At 35.9% G+C, this 21572-nt stretch overlaps 2 protein-coding genes across 3 annotated transcripts in view; one reads left to right on the forward strand and one right to left on the reverse strand.

Moving 5' to 3' along the window:
* The window catches only part of Rab3GAP1 (RAB3 GTPase activating protein subunit 1), a 215056-nt gene that overhangs the window by 51536 nt on the left and 141948 nt on the right, over positions 1 to 21572 (forward strand). The window lies entirely within an intron of this gene.
* The window catches only part of LOC149077550 (uncharacterized), a 49785-nt gene that overhangs the window by 15013 nt on the left and 13200 nt on the right, over positions 1 to 21572 (reverse strand). The window lies entirely within an intron of this gene.

Below are 21572 nucleotides of genomic sequence, written 5' to 3' on the forward strand. Positions count from 1 at the left end.
CTGATATAAATTCCAATCATTTTATGCTGTTCTAAGACTCCAATTTAGAAACTAATGAAAGAAAATTTTAGAAACTACAGAAAGAAAATTTTACTGAAACAAAATTTTCTAGAATATTTTATCTCGATTCAAATACTCCAACTAATGTAAGAATTACAGTTCGTGTAGTTTCCTACAGTACTACAGGCTCTTGACGAAATATAATAGCCAAAAATTATCATTTTGCCTAGACGAAATATCACATGTTAAAATTTAGGCAATTAATCCCTTAGCTGTGGATAGGTTTCAGAAAAATTCATAAAAAATTGGTCTTTTTTACCTGTTTAATTTCGTGTATTATATCAATAAAGGTGAACTCGGAAAGATAACTAATTTTTCTTGCCACAAAAAAATCACAAACATCTTACTTTTCATGAAAATTGACTATTCGGGCTTGAAAATTGTCGTCTGTTTGATTTTGTCCTCAACGTTTCCCTTGCACTAGTGGTTGGCATCTTCAGGAAAAATGGCATAACTGGAACAAAAGTGTTGGGGGAAACGTTGAGGAGAAACTTAAACAGTCGACGGTCTCCGAGAGCTCGAATAGTTAATTTTCATCAAATGATGGCAGCGAATATCTGATCAACCGTTATAGTTTTCAGTTGTCCGAACCCAGTTCGGGCGACACATGGAAGAAACGTTCATGAAAGATTAAAACATTGTTTATATACTAGAGCAGTTTGGAATATGTGTTCACTGACACACCTCCTTAGTGTTATAAAACCCGTAATTCCACATGTTTTTCCTTTCTAATACGATTAGTTGATTTCGATAGGGTGATTTCTGCTTACATTTTTAGTTTTGCGAACATGTACTTTATAACGCGTTTCGACATGCAGTGAAGATGATGAAATGCTGGTCCCCCATGAGGAATGTGTACGAGGTGCGTGTAAAGTCAAGTGAAGTGTTATCAGAGTGATTTCACTAATCCAATTTCGAAGATGGTGTTAATGGTGACAATGAATTGAGGTTTATAAACTATTTTTTCATGCAAAAGCATTTTTAAATTCGTTCAATGTATGTTTTCATGAAGTACTTTGACCTTCGCTTAACCATTTTTCGTGCAGTAAATAATACAAAGTTTCCCTTGAAATTCCATCGCAAGCTTTCCGCTATATACACCGCTGCTTTTTTTCTTCTCTTGTCAGTATAGTGTGTGTGTGATCTGTTCATAACTAGCCGCCTGCCAGTTCTGGACCAGTTACTCTTTTCTTAGAAACACGGTGCCTTTTGCTTTCATGTCTCATTATTTGATTCAGAAAGATAGACATTAGCTGATGCGAAAATAAGCCCAATTAGTCCGTAAACAGTAAAGTGCAGAAGAATATGTCTTCTCCGGAAAGAAGTAACAAATGAAAAAAAAAGAGAAGAAAAAAATAAAAATGAGAAGCAACTTGAGTCATGAGACGGTGGAAATGCGAAAAACTTGTCAAATAACGTGAATGTTTTCTCTTTTTGCTACTTTCTTATTCTTTTTGAAATCCGTGCTTTATCATCTCGTTTTCTATTCTTTTTTTAATCCCCAGGGCCCTTCCGTTTCTCGAAAGCATTGTTTTCTCTCCTTTCTTCGGATAATAAAAAAAAAAAAGTTGATGTGTGCATCATTTTTTATTTCGAGCGACGTATCAAGGTTGTGGTTTACTACACTTATAATTCCAAGGTTCGTGCGATTGTTTGACTTGTACGGTTTCTCTGTTATGTACCTGCATTTTGAATCGCATATCGGCGTCTTTGGAAAAAAGTAATATATAGCAATAATAAGCACCTTTTCTCGTTACTTTAAATTAAAAAATTTTTGTGATATCTCATTGCTATATGATTTTTGAAATTCAGAGAAAGCTAATCGTATTTAGTAATTGCTGATTCGGTTCTGATCAGTCAAAGCTAATTACGAATTATTCTCAATTAATGATGATATTGAAATACCGATTGTGAATAATAATGGCAATTTCATAATATAACTTTTTTTTTAACGTTTATGTACAAAGTTTGTTTAAATAAATCTCTTTTGCTTAAAAGCCTTTGAAGATTATTCTTGTGATCGTATTTCTCTGGAACTTGGTATTAAGCTGTTCAGATCATTAGTAAGGAATTTTCTATGAGAAGAGAAATAGTCCAAATTTCCATCCCTAGGTGAAAAATATTTCATAGACAAAAAACTTGAATTGAAACTTCGAAACTTTATTTTTTTCGAACAATTTGATATTTTGATCATCTCCAAGAATAAATTAACGCGACAGTGCGTAATCAAGAGTCGTATCAAGTGTCAGTTTATGTCGGCCGCACGTCCGTTGTAACAAAATAACTTTGAGCTCAATGGGACTGGTTCTCTTGCGCACTTTTATGACAAACTCAACATTTAGGAAACCCTATTCACCCAAAAACACACAAATCGTATCATTATTATTTTCCTGGTGCCATACCTGTCACCAATTTCTTCAAACTTCTTACTCATGCATCTTGATTCCTCGTTTGTAATCAGTGGGGCTCGGATTTCTATGACTTTGCATATTTTTTATGTTTTTTGCATATTTCGCTATTTCTACACTATAGAGCATTTTTTCCATTATTTTCCGTAATTTCAGGGCATTTTTTTCATGATTTTCAGTAATTTTAAGATAACTTTTCATGATTTTCAGTAATTTTAAGATAATTTTTCATGATTTTCAGTAATTTTAAGATAATCTTTCATGATTTTCAGTAGTTTTAAGATAATTTTTCATGATTTTCAGTAATTTTAGGTATTTTTCATGATTTTCAGAATTAGAGGCATATTTTCATATTTTCGAGCATTATTTTGCATATTTCATCAGAACGTTGAAGAGGGATTCCCCCCCCCCCCCAGCTCACTCTTCCCTAGTTTCATTTATATAAATGAATACAAATACAACGCTGCAGCAAACAAAATGCTCAACGAGGTTTTTTTGGCTGAAAAAAAGTTCCTATAACAAATATGGATATCATGAATTTCAAAATTACAGCAACTCGATTAAAAAGGCAGTTACAAAAACTAGAAACAATGTATATATACATGATAAAATATTACACAATACCTATAAAATGTTATTTATGGTTGTCTTATTCTAAGTATGGATAGCTTCTCGATTAACCCCAACATATTTATCGTATTTCTTTTTAAACGTGTTAATTGTTTTACAATTTACTACCTCCGGAGGTAAGCTATTCCATTTATTAACAACCCTATTAGAGAAAAATTCCCTACGACACCATAACCTCGCATTATCCCTTACCAATCTATACTGTGTCCCCTTGTAAATCAGTCCATTGACGGTGTACTAATAATTAATGGTTCATCCTATCCATTCCGTTGAAAATTTTGGACACTTCGCAATTGGCAATCTTTGACGATATTAGAAATAATTGAAAATTTTACTTACCTTTGACGAGTTTTTTTTTGGAAATTTTTCTTCAATATTAGCTGCATTTGGCAATTTCATTTGTGTGCCTTTGGCATCATTTTGGCAATTTTATTTGTGCGCCTTTGGTATCATTTTGGACAATGATTGCCGATTTCCCGTAATGTCCTCAAGGAAATATGGTCAGTCAATTTATAGAGGCGTATTTTTAGGTTTTTACGGCATATTTTAAGTTTTTTACGGCATATTTTAAGTTTTTTACGGCATATTTTAAGTTTTTTACGGCATATTTTAAGTTTTTTACGGCATATTTTGTTTTTTTAGGGCATAAATGCATATTTTGTTTTTTTAGGGCATAAATGCATTTTTTATGGAGCATATTCCGTCTGTTCTTAGGCCATAAATATCTTAGCCCTAATAATCAGTCCCTTTCGAACGCCTTCACGAATTTTTAATCCACTGTTACTGTCAAAATAAACTATTGAATGGAGTGGAGTTATTGCTACCATTTGTTTGATAAAGCTTCACCAACATAGTGAGTTTTTTCCTCTCTAAATGCATTTTGCAAACATTGAATGTCTTGTTTTTAGTCCTGCCTTTTCACTTTACAAAGTTGAAGCCGGTATTTCGAAAAATTGAATAAATTTACGATGTAAACACCGCCTGACGAAAATTCAAATTTTTTGTTCATATGGGAATCTCATTCCCATGATCTGATTAGCCTTTATAGCAAGTTTCGGAAAAATCTGATCACCAAATCGTTATCTAGAGGCCTCTGAATAGGAGTTTCTCATTATATAACCCCTCTATACCTATTTCCTTCTACTCGTGTTCTTAGAAACATATGCTCAATTAGTCACGTCCGATGATATTGTGATATATATATATGCGATTTGACATTCACCATTCAGTGAAGGTATTATCGCATATCTTGATGTTTTTTAGTTTTTATTTCGAATTGCTTAGTCAGTTGTGCTGCATCATAAGTTTTCCCCATTTCTGTGGAATAGAAACGGAATAAAAATACATCACTCTGGTAAGTTGTATGGAATTCATCACAATGTTTAATGGATACCGACTGAAATTCACTTCCTCCTCCTCTTATATTTTTTCCCGGCATGGCGATTTCTGTTTCTCTTACTTCAAATGTATATCCATCATAAAGATAAATCCATTCATCCCATCCATTCATCTCAGATGAGACCGAAATGAATATTACCAGCATCTTATGATACGCGCCCTCCACCTCATATACATCATCTTCATATAAAAATGGATTGTTCTGCACGATCTTTATTATATTGAAAGAGATTTGGTTCGGTTTTCAAGGGCGTGGGTCCACCTATTCGTGGGTTCGGCCAGTGGATTGATTCTCTCATTTCCCCCTTTCTTTACTCGTTTAATCCATTCAAACATTTCCTCTTATGTCCGTATTCTAGTGCCAGGGTCAGGATCGTCTCGTCCATAATGAAACTTTGTTATCTGACCGTCTCTCCTTTCCTTTTGAATTCTTCCTGACCATTACTTTTGATTTCCGCGTACGCCCTCTCACACTCTAATATTGCATTGCTGGGCAGAAAACAAATGGACGCAAGGTTAATATAGATCGTATTTCTGATACTTTCCATCCATATCAGTTATATATGTATTTTAGAATTGATTCCGATTGAAAGAAAAGAAAACGTACTTTTTCGTAATATGTCATAACTCGAGTATTGTTTGATACTTTATCCACCCACATCCCTCGGAATAAAAGTTCTAGAAATCATTCAGATGCTATTTCGACGAACAAAAAACCTTCTTATGTTGGTTTTTTTCTAAAGAAATATATATTCACGCGTGAGCATTCTATTTCAAGATTACGTTTTTCTTTTTCGTTTTTCGTGTGCGTGAGCATGCCCTTTATTTCCATTCTGTGCTGTTGTGGATTCAAGTTTGCCTATACTTAATCTTTTCTTTCGGTCCTTACCTTTATCCGGATTATATAGGATTTATTTACTCGAGAGGCTATATCAGGATGTTTTTCCGAGATTGTCCGGGAAGCTCTAAAATAAGGACATTCTTTTCGGTACGATATTTTATAAAATGACATATTAACCACGAAAATTTATTTCCAAATAGCTGACTAATAAATTTATTTCCAACTGATAGCACTTTTCGTTTTTATAATCTAGAACAGCGGTTCTCGACCAGGGATCTTTGGAAAGGTTCCAAAGAGTCCGTAAGCTTGGATGAGAAAACAATTAACTTTTTGTTTTACATTGATTAGGTGCTGAATAATATTGAGTAAAGGAGTCCGCGACCTACATCTTGTTAACAAAGGCGTATTGACAAAGGGGGTTCTTTTTCGTTTCATGGGCGTCGAACACAAAAAGTTAAGAACCCCTGATCTAGAATGATATCGAATATAAAGTATGAGGAACACATTTAGTCGTTTTTATATTGAGAAGTATCCCCGCATCCTACACCGACTCGTTGCTAGTACACGTGGTATAGTTTTATTCAGGTAGGCGACTGGTTATCAGGTTCGGATTCTTTTTAAAAATCCCTTTTCTTTTAATTAGACTGATTACATTTTATTATATATTATTTTAATAAGCATTTCATTCATTGTTTATATACACTATGACAGCTATAATAAGAAGGTCGATACCCGGGATATATCCTAAGCCTCCCTCTCATAGGGTCTATGTCCACTCTGTAGGTCTTGAACCTCTTGTTTGGATGCTTTGATTACCAGCTATCAACCACTGTGCGTACCAAAAAAAAACATGAATAAAACAAAGTACTTCTTTTAACGACTCGTTCATTGTCTCGAAAAATTTCTATGGCTTGTTTCTTAGGAAGGAATATAGTCAATAAATACAAGTTCCACTGTGTTCTGTGAAGATTTTCTTCCAAAGAAAGTTATAGCGTAGTCTTAAGGAAAAGAAAAGTACAAGTAGTACTGGACACAGACTCTTTCAGTGAATACATTTATGTATACGTATTTCGTACATACCGCTCAAACCGGTATTTCTCTCCACCATCCTCAATTCCACAATGCAAAATATGCTGGGTCCAGTGCTAGAAAATTGAGCTTCTCCCCACTCACTCTCTGCCATCTGCTTCTATTTCTTCTCACAATCCAAAAAGGTCAAGGTTCCCAAAACAAGCATTCCTAACGTTGGAAAGTAAAATTTGCCCGGAGAAAGTGCTGAGTTTTTTTGTTTTTTTTATTGGTTTGTTTTTTTTCACAGGACGGCTCAATACCTCTCCCCTCGCGAAAGAAAAAAAGAAAATAGAGTCGTAAAATGTATTGAAATTACGGTGCAAGGTCAAGGCATACATACATATAAATATGTAGAGCTTTAGAATTCAGCGGGAAAGTTGGGTGGGGTTGGGATGGCCACAAATTTGCAATTGAAAACACCAAGTCTGAACTGACGAAAATGGAGATGCACACAAATATAGAGTGAAATGATGACCACGGTCAAAGATTAGGATTATGCTCTATTATTCTGTCTCGATCTTCACATCCTCCTCCTGAATGTAAAAAATGGTTCCCCACCCCCGCCCGTTCTTCACTTTTAATGCAATATTTCGCGATGTGAAAATGAAGCATGAACTTGTCGCAATTGTGTTCTTGGGCATTCGAGAAAATTGAATCAATCGCTTCTTCACGAGAATAATTTGTGCTGCATAGTGATTGTGGTCTAAAATATATGTTTTCTTAATGCATTTTTTTCCAGTCTACTCCAAGCCGAATTTTTAATGGGGTTGGGCAAGTCCATGAACGAATCTCCCGACTTCTGAAAACATTACTTCTAATTCGTCATTATTCACTAGTAATACATTTAAAAGTAATGGCTTTGCTTTCGACAGATTGTCGTTGTTTTCATGCTGCCTGCAGATTACATAATTTCCACTTTACGCTATATTTAACTACTGCGTACATTACTGAGTAATATTTAAATAGAATGTCTAGAAATTTTGTTCAACTCGCATAGTCTTTTGTTTTGACGAACGTTAAGCTTGTGTTATTACATCGTCTTATTGAACGTAGTTTCTAGAAATCATAATCATGTAATATCCCGATCAATCTTGTGTTTCTTGACCCCTTTTTTTGCCCCCTCCCCATTCAGGAACGAAACAATGCCCATTTGTGTGTAATTTCTACACGAATGGAACTTTTTGAGTAAATTTATAGTGAAATGTGTTTTTGAAAATAAATTCGGTTTTCGACCTCCTGGGCCACTCATATTTCGCCTCTTGTTCTGGTAGGCAAGACTGTCTCAACGTCACGGGCCACCCTGGCTAAGGAATGTTTCGAGGATTCAGTAACAGCTCATGCTTAGCTGGAAGTAACAGCTCATACTTAGCTGGAAGTAACAGCATCATCAGGCAGGTTGCCATGCCCGGATGGCCCCCATATGTTAAGATGGCCCTAGTTCAATTGACAGTGTTTTTGGATTCTGAAATTAGTTTCATTTTTTCCTCATATACTCCACTTGAAAGTTTTGTTTCCATACCAGAAAAAAAAAACGGGCCACGTCTCGTTGCATTTCAGTGTAATCGTAAGCTGCAGTTAAAACGAGTGCCAATTAATTGAATGAGATATCGCCAAATCACAAAAGCCGTGTAGTATATTCTTTACTTAGTTTCCCCCCCCCCCGCACCTTTTATTTTTTCTTGATAATAAAAAGTGGGGAAAAAATCAATTAACACAATTACCCGGGGAAGAAGTTTCGGAAAAGATTAAGGTCTCAGAGAACAATACGTTCCAGTTACTCGTTTCTCTTTTCATATTTTATGTTTTCGAGGTCACTCATTATACATCCTTCATAGACTCAACCTATTTTTCCAAAAAAAGAACAATTGTGAGTATAGTGAGAGCTGAGAGAGCGCTTCGCTACTGACTGGGTCCATGCCGTGCTATAAGTTACGTTCACGAACCCTCTTCGGCCGAAAATTCATTGGTGAAAACTAAAATTTTAGCACAATTACAATCTCACGTGAGAATTTTGAATAGTTGACCGTTGTGATTCTCGGTACGGTTAGCACAATCTACATTGCACAGTAACTGTCGGCGAACTGCGTTTAAATGTCCATTCGCAAATGAAATTCGCAAAATGCGGATTATCTACTTATTTTGATTCCATGTAAGGCACCTTTATTAAATACTGTTGGTTCTGAAATATTCATAATAATTGACAAACATATACAAAAATACGCTCGAAATTGGATGTAGGTACTAATAAGTAAATCTGAATAGTTTTGATGGGGCAGAGACTCGTTCAATACGGGTTCAAAAGCGTTGAATTGGGTTAATTAAATTTACAAAAGAAAAAATACATAAATGCTATTGTGACAATATACATATTTACTTAAAAAATTTGGTTCTGTCGCGATTAACATTTTGCCATGATAACAGAGTGTATCGGAAACAACGGTAATTAACGTTTTTTGGTAGGACAAATATTTTCCATCGAAGATGATGAACATAGATCTATTGTCTGGTGTGATGAGTTTAGATAGTGTACAAATGTAATGAATGGCAATGAACTTACGAGTTTTTCTCATTCGTACTCTGTAAAATCCGATTTCTGAAGGATTTTGATGATTCTGAAGGATTTATGATGATTGTGGGGAAAACTATATCGGTAATAATATCATGAGAGTAATAATAATAATAATTGGTAAGTATTTGGTCATTTTTATTAATATGTAGAGCTACCAATACTTCTCTCCCCCCCCCCCCCCCCCCCGTCCGAAATATTGAGCTGGGTGATAATTCACAGATTCTACGATTGATTTTCGTGTTCTGCGAATTACCTAACGCAGTGTTTGTTACGACGTCCTCTAGACAGAATGTTTTCATCCTGCCCTCCCTCCACTTCTAGATGTATCCAGTGCCACCTCAATATTATGGGACCCTCGGTTAAAATTATGTTTTGGAGGATATTTTGCTGTCAGTATGAGCTTACATTTCACATACAGGGAATATATACATCGATTTCATTTTCACCCGTAGCCTCCTTAGAATATCCCAGAAACGCTTGCGGGACATATGGCTTCAAGTCAACACCATCTATAGCAAAAGGCTTTCCCGCGAAACTCGTGGCGTCACTGAAGGTGGTCATCTCACCTATAGTCATTGGATATACTACAAAAAGGGTAAAGATGGCGCTTGCATCGGCCTGCTATATCCAAGTGAGATGATCTCCTTCAGTGACGTCACGAGCTTTGCGTGGAGGCCTTAGTTCATAGATGGTGCCCAGGTTGAGAACCACTGGTCTAACGGTCGGATTACGTGCTGAAAATTAATAAATATCGCAATTTAATGGAGGTTAATAGTCAAACTATTAGTTGTTTCATGACTTTTCTCCTCTGTGAACATAGTAAAAATTTCATTATTACGGAGACGATTAATATAAACACAATAGGTTATATGAGTTTCCCCTCCACCCCAACATTTAGTTTAAATAGAATACGTCGCGGTCCACGTTTGAAGTCTAGACACTACACGAAGTGGTCGGAACTTGGGACACTGCTCAGACTTTTGCCCCTTCGCGGTTCGTTTGCACTTCGGACATACGGTAGTAAACATTTTTTCACCCCCGTCGAAATAGGTCTCGAGTAAATTTGTAAATCGTCGAGTTTCTCGTTTCATTGCTTAATGAAGCGCTACGAGCCGTATGAATGCCCATTTTTATGTGATTTTATTTTCAACATTTCAACTACTATTATAACGTCCTACATGTTCATTCAGGTCGAAAAATGCTGATTAATATTTTTTTTAGACTTCTTTTTTATCATTATCACTCATTTAACTTTACTCCAGCTGCCAAAGTGCTTCATTTTCTTTTCAAGGGAAAAAAAAAAGTATTACCGGAGAAATTTGACACGAATTTCTTTGGCCCATATCTTGTCGGAAGAGGATTATTTAGTAGCGAATTACACTTTAACGCTGTTCCGTGCTATTTGGTCTACGACGAAATTTTGTTTTTCTTCTTGCAGAATTCTATTATTTATATATGAATCTGAATTTCTCATGTCACTGGAGAAACTTCAACTACAAGTTTTTTTTTTGGTGTTTTTTTTTTGCAACCATTGAGAAGTTATGTCAAGTTAGTCTTCCCATGGTACAGAATTCAGCCATGTTGACAGCACATTTTTCCAAATTAAAAACAAATTCCACTGAAACTCACAAAATGTAGAATAACTTTTTTCCCCCTTGTCAAGTTCAAAAAATACGTTTTTGTACCTTCAGTTAAAAGGCAAAGACGATTGATTACATCTAAGTAATACATTTACAGAAGTTATGCAACTGATGAAATTAATAATTATACGGCAAGCGGAAAGTGAGATTGCGCATTTATGAATTGAATCGCTGCGTTATCGATGGGAAATAAAGTTATACACATGGGATAGTCTTTTCTTGTTAATTGAAGAGCTTATTTTCAAAAAGGGAACATTTCCACTTTTGCTAAATTTGCAGTAGAGGTAAAAAAATTTTATTCTCTGGAACGAACTCCTTCAAAAGTTTAAAGTAGCCCAACTGGTAGCATACGGGAGTGGTATGAGAATTATTTAAATATTATGTTTTTTGATCAACATCCGAGGAAGTTATCTACATTTGAATTTCGGAAATGTGCCGTTTTGGAAGAAAAGTAGTGGAAGTGTTATCTTTTTGATTAAAATTGGAGCTGATCAAGTCTGAAAAATTGTAAATTTCTACTTCACCGGTTGATTCCAGAAGGTTTTACTTAGCCTAGAAAAGTACCCTTACTGCCCTCTCGTCATTTACGTAAGAAACACGATCGGTCTATAGTGGAACCTCCCATAACGGACACTCCCGTTTCGTGAACACTGTTTTGAATTACGCCGATGGAACTCGGTGTATTTTATTGTCCATTAACGAACACTCCTCGTTGTGGACAAAATTTTCGGTTGTCGGTTTTCGATAAATGAAGAATACCGAAGTGTATATATACCGAATATATGAAAAAGGTGGATATCTTTTCATATGTTCCCTTTTAATGTACAAATACAAGGTCACAACAGACAAAATGTCCAACGAAGTGGCTGAGAATAAGATGCCCATAGCAAATTTGGATGTCATGCATTTCTAAAATACAGCAGCACACAATTGAAAATGCAATTATAAAAACTAAAAACTATATATACAATGATAAAATATTATACAATGCCGTAGCAAATATTTATTTGGTTGGCTTATTTTCTAAGTATATAGATAGCTTCTCGATTTACCCCAACATGTTTATAGTATTTCTTTTTAAACGAGTCAATAATTCACTACCCCCGGGGGGTAAGCTATTCCATGCATTAACCCCATTAAAGAAAAATTCCCTGCGACACCGCAACCTAGAATTGTCCCTTATTAATCGATACTGGTGTTCCCTTATCAAAGCAGTCGATTGACACAACTGACTTTACATAGCAACTTCTACCAAAAATATTCCTGTTTGAATAATCCGGGTTGCATAATCTAACAGAGCTTATCCAAAAGATTCATAATAAACCGTTAAAAAGCGCATTTCAGAAAAAAGAGTGGAATTGTTCCCTTTTGGAAATAAGCTCCTCAATTAGCCTTTTGTGTGTGTGGTTTTTGTTTTTTTTTCTTTCTTCTTCTTCTTCTGTTCTTTTTTTTTGCAATGTGAATAATTAATACGAAAAGGGGAGTAGGCATAAAAGCTCAAAGTATAATAAGCAGGTAAAAATCATAGATTTTGTATTGCGTTTCCTCCGGATATTGATTTCCTGTAATGGAGGGGGGGGGGGTGTTTCCTTCCTTATTCATCGAACACGAGAAAGAGATACACGTATAAAGTTTTCCCTTAGTATAGCAAGTGAATGTTTCTAGAGAGGTTATTAATCCGCATAAACTTGTGTGGAGCTGGTGATGCAATTTTTGCGTAATCTCCCTGCCTCTTTCATCTGAAAGGGATGTATCGGAGCGACATCGATCTTCATTTATAATATCTCTTCTATATCTTATACATGCACAAAAAAAAAAGTTTCATTACTTATACGAGGGGAAAAAATGATTCTGTAGCTCTTTTCATGGAAATTGGCTCTCGTTTCGATGAATTTTACTCTATTTCCTTTTTCTTTATATTCTTGCTCTTTTGTTGATGGATTTTACATCAAGCTAGATTGTGCTTTTTTCTTCTTTTTTTCGAGGTTTAGAAACTCAACCCCTTCCCCCCCCCCCTTTCAAAACCAATTTTTCGATGCCGCTCCCAAAGGTATCTTATGAGGGATTGACCTTGTCTGGCTTTTTCTCTACAACCTTCTTGTCTAGTTTCTATGATCATTCTCCACTGTTATTATACCATATATTTTTTTTTCTTACTACTCATATTCTTAGAATAATGTTATCACAATGATGATTGATTGTATTTTATTTTTCTTAATATCAGAAAAATTCTATTGTGGATCTATATTTCTTGTTAGAATTTCTTATTGTCGTGCCAGTATAAGGAATTTTTAATAGAGATGATTTTTTTTTCGCTATAATAATAAGATGCACACGTTTTTATGTTCCTGTTCTTTATTCCCTGGGACGAAAATTACAGATTTTTTGTGACTTTTTTTTGTAACGAGATACAGTAGGTAAGTCATCCACAGGGTACTTGGTCTACATCCACGCTCTTAGTATATTTTATAATACATACTTTCCACCATCCAATGGGGAAGAATTTTTATGCTTTTGTCTTTCGTCAGTCTAGTTAGATGGATGTTTTGAAGATACGATATGGGTTGTAATGCATACGATTTGTTTTGCATCGTATGATTCACCTGAAACTACGCGCATTTTCCAAGAATTCGGATTTTTTGACAAGTATAAGTAAGCAACCATTTGCTCAATTGAATATAAAATGATGGCAAACGCGAGATTGTCATTTCGTAATCGAAAACTCCCTATTCAAAGTAGTTATTGTGAAAACTGAAACCTGCTTTACTCGTTCATCCATTCACAATATAACAAGATGACATCTGCTATTAGTTGTTGCCAAAAAATATAAATATATAAAACATTTCGATATAAATTCTCTTTCGTGGTTTGTTTCGAAATCGAAAAAAGGGAGTTTTTCGTCTTACGTCACTTTTTTTTTAATTGTGATAGAAAATTTGCGTCAGCCTTATTATTACTAGTATTATCAATGCTTGAACTTCGTATTCGCTTATTTCTACGACCGGTTTTTACGTAACTGTATCTCGACCTCCAACTCAGAAAAAGGAGAAAGTGTTTTTTTTTTCTTTTTTTGTTTTAAGGTTTAATAGTACGTTGTCCTAGACCTTGAAGACCTTCCATTATAATTTTCCCTTTTTCCAACTTGGCCTTACTTTTATTTTCTTCAAAATACCACGCTTCTGTGTGTATGTGTGTCTGTGCAGATGGCATGCACGAATTTGACACGTGGTTACCAAGAGAGTTGCAATTAATTTTTTTTTCTACCCCCCCAGTCTCCCAATATTTTTTATGCACATGGTGGTTTGCTAAAGACTGTGGAATCACTCTTATACATTTTTCGTTTCCGTGAGAGTTTTTCCTTACATCTTAGTATCTACGTATAAATGCTTTTGAATTGACTCTTTCATATCTAATGCTTGCCGCTGTTTTCTTGTGGTCAACACAGGATAAGGTCATACACGTGCTGCATTCTTGAATTGGTTGCTGCTGTTTCTTTCAATTTACACTGCGCTTTATGCTCTATTATGCCGTCAATAGGTAAAAAAGTTGGAGATGCTATCATAATTTAAGTTGATGGATTTGCAAGAATTATTTGTATTCTGGAATCGAATGTAACAATAGAGTCAGTCGTTTTTGGTTGTTCATCGTTGCGAACAATTCTTAGAATAGTGAACGCTCACGGAATCTATTAAAAACTCGCAATTTATCTATGTATGAGGAAGTTGTGTAGTTGATCATTCATTTGCAGTACTAATAAAAAGAGAAAATATAACTCTATTTCCAATTTATTTTCCCCCATTCTATTCTGGCAAAGACACGCTATGAAATTATGAAAGAACTTCAAGCGGGGGGAAAAATTAGGGATAGGGAAGATTAAAAATATTCACAGTATATTTTGTGCCATGCGAATCGAATGTGTAGGGTAATCATCAAGCCTCCGCTGTAATTGTGAACTCTACAAATCGATTAAAATGCATTACGAATCAAAGTGATGGATAGGTGCCAGTTCTCTTCAAATAACAGTTCTCGGTACAATGAATCACATGCCAAGTTCATTCGGTGAGTGTGAGTTCTGATAGTATAATCAAAGTAGCGTTTTTTGTTTGCTTTTCGCTGTCAGAAATAGAAACATGGAACCACCACAGCGCGGAAAACACTGACGCTGTAATAACAGCTTCTTCAGAGTATTAGGAATACGATGAGATCAGAATCATCCTAATTTCCATGACCAAACAAAAATGCTTGAAAGAAAGGTCTGAAGTCTATCTATTATAGTAAAATATAGTTCTTGTTTCGACATCTCACTAGTATAAATGTATGTATGCATGTTTATGCATAAAAGAAAAACTATTCGTTGTGTGTGAGCTGTTATTTCGACATTTCCCATGTAACGAGTCGAGATGTAATAAGAAAAAATAAATATATATAGTGCATGATATATACAGGTGAAAATACTTCGGATTTCGTTCCGCGGACAGTGGTTTTCGAATGTAATTACCGATTGCCACCCGGCCTTAGACCTTGACATGTCTTGAGAGTTGTCATTCAACTACGGGAATTAAGATATCACTCCTCTCTCCATCTCTGAAAGTAACTCGAGCGGTAAGAGTGGCCTGGCTATTCTGGTGGCCATGAAAAGTGAAAGGACAGCCAGAAAAGAAAAGAAGTCTAAAAATATATGTCTAGGGTTTTTTTTTCTCCTTAGGTTTCGCAGTCTTGCACCAAATAAAAAAAAATCATCTTTCTTACTGCTCCAAAATACACAACGAAACAAAAGTGAGATTACATCATTGAAAACTAGGCCGATATAAAATTATTCATGAAGAATGTAAAGCCTGATTGGGGGTATTACGGTATGCACACAAAAAAATCACATTTTACAATAAGAATGAGAGCTATTAAGAAGATAACAGTTATGGAATTATGAAACATTTCATAATACGTAAACTAATTAATTTAAGATTTAAAAACATGGAGTACGGTAATCATGATAACGTGAGGGTGACCATACGAAGAAAATATAAATTACAACTGACCTTTCTTTTGTTGGAATTCGTTGTTTCGAAGGGTTCGAATAACATTAAGTTTGCGCTTGTACCATTTCTTTTTCTCTTTGTCGTCGAATAAGGTAAAAAAACCACACACATACAATTGTGAAGACGCAAATAGCTCGAATGAGTAGTTTCAATGCGTCGACTTATTACATTCATCCTTGAAAGGAATCTCTTTGTTTGTGGCATGTGTGTGTGTTTTTTTTTACGAAATCACGCAAAAATAATGCGTTAGAAATTCCTGTGTGCTAGTATAACACCTTATTCTGTTTTTCCCCCCACTTCGTAGCTTTTTTATTTATTTTCAGTGTTTGAACATACTTTAGCACCGAGTCCTGAGGAATTCATAGAATAAAAAATTCTCGCTCGTATATTTTATTCATTCATTTTTTTCTCATCGCTCTTGACGCGCGAATATTTTAATACTTCGTCGTTGTACTTAAATATTTTGTTTTTGCACGTATCACAATTTTTACATCTATACTCGTTTTGATTTCAGTGAATATTTTACATACTCTATAACAGCGGTTTCCAACCTGCTGTACACATAACCCCTAAGGAAGGAGTGCGTTCAAAGGTACGCAAGAAATAATCGGCAATGGCGATAAAAATGAAACAACTCCAAGTTTTCTTTATATTTCAAACGACGCGCCGCATTCTACGCATCTCTAAGGCAGAGTGGCCACTGGACCGATATGATAAACTGTACAACTTGCAAATCGACACTGACAGGTCTTTAACCAATCCGTACCGAGTTGCAGGTTGCATTGCTTATCGTATCGGTTCAGTGTGTACTCCACCTACAGTGATACGCAACTTCCCATTTTCATGGAGTATTTTTACTGAGAACCACTGCTCTATGACATACGCAGGGTACAATGAACTATGTGGTTATATCATTGTAATGTTTATTACGAGACACCTCATAAATTCAATGATGGGTGTACTCATTGGATGTACATATAATATCTCTCACAGTATTGTCTTCTGCCTCTTTGTAAAAGGCCAGGCACTTTATGATTATCTTTGGCATCAATATAGCTTGGATGTCCAAAACCATATCGACGATTAGGAGCGTCACCTGTTCGGCACCGTCATTGATACCCTAAGACCAACTACCGTATGAAATGGACAGCCTATCGGAATTACAATTTCAAAGATGCTATTAAGCGTCGTACCATACGATTTACCGTTCGGAATCACGGATCTGATCTGAATATTCGAGGGGATTTTAATGTTTTGGCTTAACTGTGCGTATATTATCGTTATATTCATTCAAATGGCATTTGATATCATTGATCATCGCGCTTGAAAAATAATTTCCAAACTTTCGTTATTTTTCATTTATTTATTCTATATTTCGATGCATGGTTATATAATGGTTGAAAAAATAAGAGGAGCTAAAAATCTATTGTTTCGGAAGTATGTCGAGTGCTCATATTGACTGTGGTGACGTGATACTAATGGAATCGGATGACGAAGGTGAGAGATTTCAATAGTCATTTATAAATCTATTCGGATGCATTAGTTTATCGTTTCTCGCCATCTAATTTGTTAGGTCATTCCCAGGCCCAAAATGACTCATTCATTCTTCTACTTCTACACTTAATGTTATAGTAACACACTTTCTAATGACTGGATGTCGTGACGATAATGAGTTGCCGTAAGTCGAGATTTTTCATCAACACGTGCCAGTTGCTTTTTTTTTTCTTTGGTGATGGATTGTAGAAAAAATCAGGGCGGAAAGATTGAACAGGTAGAGAAATATATAGCCTATATATGTGTGTATACTGTATGCATCTCGTATTTGGGTGTACACACACAATGAACATCACATATACATAGAGAATGTGGGACGGGCATTGTGTATGTGTGTGAATGAACTAGGAGCTTTGCTTAATGGGAGACGGGAAAACAATGGCACACGTATGTTATCTCTCCATCGCGCTGAGGTTGTTAGGTTCCTGTCTCAGAGTGAGATCGCGCTGATAGACGACGAGTTTGTTCTTAGAAATTATGATGCTTTGACTTGGAACACGTGTTCTAGGGAACGCCGCTGAATATTATATTTTTGGGTAAATTATAAACGAATGTGAAATATATATAATATTGCATTATTTGCAAATACAGAACCATTCATATCTCACTACTGTCGTTTTTCCGGAAATCAAAGTTCTTTTAAAGATTTTATGTAATGTTAAATTAAAAAATGTGTCAAATAAAATTTTTTATCATTTTACATAATTCAATTGAATATGTCGCGAGTTTCTATGACTGATTCGTCTTTGTCAGAATCTTTTCTGACGCGTAGGTACAACAGAAACAGATGTAACCAAAATTAGGTGACTTTAAGACAAAAAATGCAAAAAGAAAAGTGAAACGTGCCACTCGGATTCCACAATAAACTGTAAATCTCGGTCTAACTTGCCGTCGTGTGTAGAAAATAGCTGTGGTGCGATTAAAACTATCAAATACTTAAATGACTATTCACTTAATGCAATTTTTAGGATTTTTTGGAACAGTCTCGGCTGAGTGGTGATATAGGCGGTATTTAATTACACCAGCGTTTCTAAACCTATGATCGAAGATAAAACAAATGGTCCGAAAGCAGACTTGAAAATTTAATTCGTATTAATGATGTTTCATTGTATACAAAAAATGTGTAATGATCACAAAATAAATCACCACAACAAGATGTAATGATATTCACATGTGGTTCGAATTATACATTAAGCCCCGTACTGTTGATTAGTGGTCCATCTAAGTTTTCAAGAAATTATACTGGTCCTTCGGTTCAGGAAGGTTGAGAAACGCCGAGTTATTCAATCGCATCATTATTGCATTTGTAAGCAGGGCCGTCATTTCAACTTTTTCCGGGGGGGGGGGGCAAAGAACATGTACTCAATGTGTTTATAATTATATATATATATATATATATTTGTATATGTATATATACCATTCTTAGTGTATTTTCAAAAGCCAGGAGGGCAACGGCACCCCGCTGACCCCCCCCCCCCCAAATGACGGGCCTGTTTGTAAGCACCTATGACTATGAAATTACTTCTACTCATCCATGTCCTGCAATTCCAACTGTTAACTGTTTCGGCCTTTCCAAAATAGTCACCAAATAATTATTATAATGACACCCGTCTGAGTGAGATTATGATCTTTCTCCATAAGTCACCAAATCTAGAGTTTTGAGGATGTCAGGAGACTATTCGGGATGCGTCTTCTAATTAGCATATTTGGGATGCCGTGAAACAGACAAACCCATCACTTTACAATAAAAAAAGAACTTTACCGCTCTACAAGACGCTTGGATCCCAATTACTCTCATAGAATGAGTAAATAAGTAAAACAAGGCCCTGTTTTACTTATGTAGTATGCGCGCTAGTAGTGAAGTACGAAGTGCCCGAATGCTGCAGTGGCAAGATGCTCGTCTTCCACCATGAAGGTTACCGTCAGATCCCAGGGAAGAACATAGAAACAAGTTCTTTACTTACCTATCATGGAGTTGACCACCGATAGATGGCGCTTTTATTTCCCACCCAACTCCGTCGGTAGGAAATTCCCGTATGGCGATATAACCGGAGTTTGTTTGCTGCAGAATAATAGTAGTAGTGAAATACAGGGTACACAGCTTTTTTATATTACGCTTGATACAGCTGAGCGTCTTTGAGCGGGTAATTGGTGAACGTCCACAAGGTGATAAACTTGGGCTGTGTGTGAACGCCAAAAATTAGATAGCATGACCAAAATTTGCTCACGGTATCCCCCCCCCCCCTCCCCTCTTATTTTAAAAATTTCGAACTTGAAGCTATTTTTAATGACCCTTAAGAAATTAATAAAACTAATTTTTGTCTCATTGAAAATGAAAGGCGTAAATGAGAAAATTCTGGCTACTTTCGTGTAATTTTCTCTCTGATTCGTGATGTGCATTCGTCGATTAGATCACTTGCTAGTCACTTGTTGGCCTTCATAGGAAAGAGATCGCCTCGAATGTCTACAGTTTTCCCTCTTTGGTGGAATTCGTACATCCCTGCAGACTTTTCTTCAAACTATTCGTGACGTACCATATGAGATCTGAACAACTGATCGACGACGGTTCGTCTAGTCAGATGCTGTACCTAATTTCTCAAATTTGAATTTTTCCCCCCATATTTAAAAACCGCAGACTGTTAGTCTCGTCCTTGTCATTTTTTTTCCTCTTCTTCTGCAACCGGACCCAGAACGTTTGAAATAGCGTCCTGGTAAACGCCTGGTGGCTCCTCGACCTCAAACCAAGGCTTGATTTTCTGGGGATGGAAGTTAAAGGTTAACTGATTTAACCCTTACAGATAGGCAGTGGATATCCTCAACATAGTTTCAACATCCCATTTTCCATATTTTATTCTTTATTATAACCCCATTTTGCAGGTATGAACTTGTTTCTGGAGGCAGCTTTATTAGGAAGTGAAATGTATTTGGTGAAGCGTGATAAAATTGGCGGTCTCTAATGGATTGGATCAGTGGTTCCCAACCTGTGGTATGAATGCCCCTGGGAGTACGTGACGTGCCATTAGTGGTACACGGAAAAACAATAAGCAATGGCGTGAAAATCCAGCTAAAGTAATGTCTAAATGAAAAATATTTGTCATTTCATAGCATACATAGAATATGCTCTTCTACGAAGTATTTCTTTTGGGTTACGAACTCTTGTGTATTTATAGCTGTAAGAAAGCCTCTGCTCATATCTAGGTGCACGAGGGCCTTCGGAGTATTTCTAGGGATACGCAAGCTCCTATACGCATTTCTATAGGAATACTTAAGTTTCCTACACATTTTAAAAGGTGCGCATACTTTTTCATAGGGGGGGTACGCAACCCTCATACGCATTTTGAAGGTGTATTTTAATCATGATAAATCTGGATCCGCAGATAATTACATAAATCACTTTCGCATTTTTTTCACCCATTTTTCAATATAAGGGTTTCTGCCCTCCAATATATCATCAGTTGTGTATACCGCCTTCGGTATTCTCTCATGTATATTTAGTTTTCGTATAAAGAACTTGCGCACATTTTTGATACGGTTGAGCGATCTTTCTCTACAGCCTACTCTTCGAAATTGCATTTCTAACGTACTTTTGTCTCATGGAGTGAGAAAATTATGGAGGCTCTTTTAACGCTCTTTGTTGTGTAAAATATTTTATAGAAGCTTTATTCTCATGCTTATGATCTTATGAATTTGAAAGCTGTTGGGGCACAACGCTTGGACGTCGTCTTTCACACAATCAATGTAGCCCGCCTATCTGTTCTCAAAGACCTTAATTGAAACTGTTCAATTTTTAAAAATTGTACAGCTTCTGAAATCATTATTTTTATCTCATTTATGCATCTTTTGGAATATACGCATTTAGTTTCAATGGCTACTTGCTTACCATACTGCTCATCGTTTTGGGAAGGTATTGATCCCGTAACAAATGAAATGTCTTTTTCGAGGGCAAGCCCGGCTTATCGAAACTAATTAATACGATTGCATTGCCTTTAACTTACTTCTTTTTTCTCCGCTGCATTTGCTATATTTCACTCTGCAAGCCATCCATTGCATTTGACTCGTAAAATTCTGATAAAAACCCTCATCTAATCAAGTTGATTGGAATAAGCCGATCTAAGAACGCGCTTGGACACTATACAAACGAGAGCGAGGTTTCGTCATATAGTACTTGCATGACCTAATGTCTGGAGGATTATTCTTACCTCAAATCTATTCGTCTTGGTTCGTAGCAAATCGACTCGTACGTATTATGACAGTAAATGAAATGCGTCTAATCCTCTTTGAATTGGCACCACGTGCTTTACACTAATAATAATTCTCATATATTCAAGATGACCCATCGCTCTATGCTCCTTCTTTATCCTTAGT

Source organism: Pholcus phalangioides, unplaced genomic scaffold (assembly GCF_987345545.1).
Source record: "Pholcus phalangioides strain wild (caught in Gottingen) unplaced genomic scaffold, Ppha-v1.0 ptg000015l_1, whole genome shotgun sequence".
Taxonomy (NCBI): Eukaryota; Metazoa; Arthropoda; class Arachnida; order Araneae; family Pholcidae; genus Pholcus; species Pholcus phalangioides.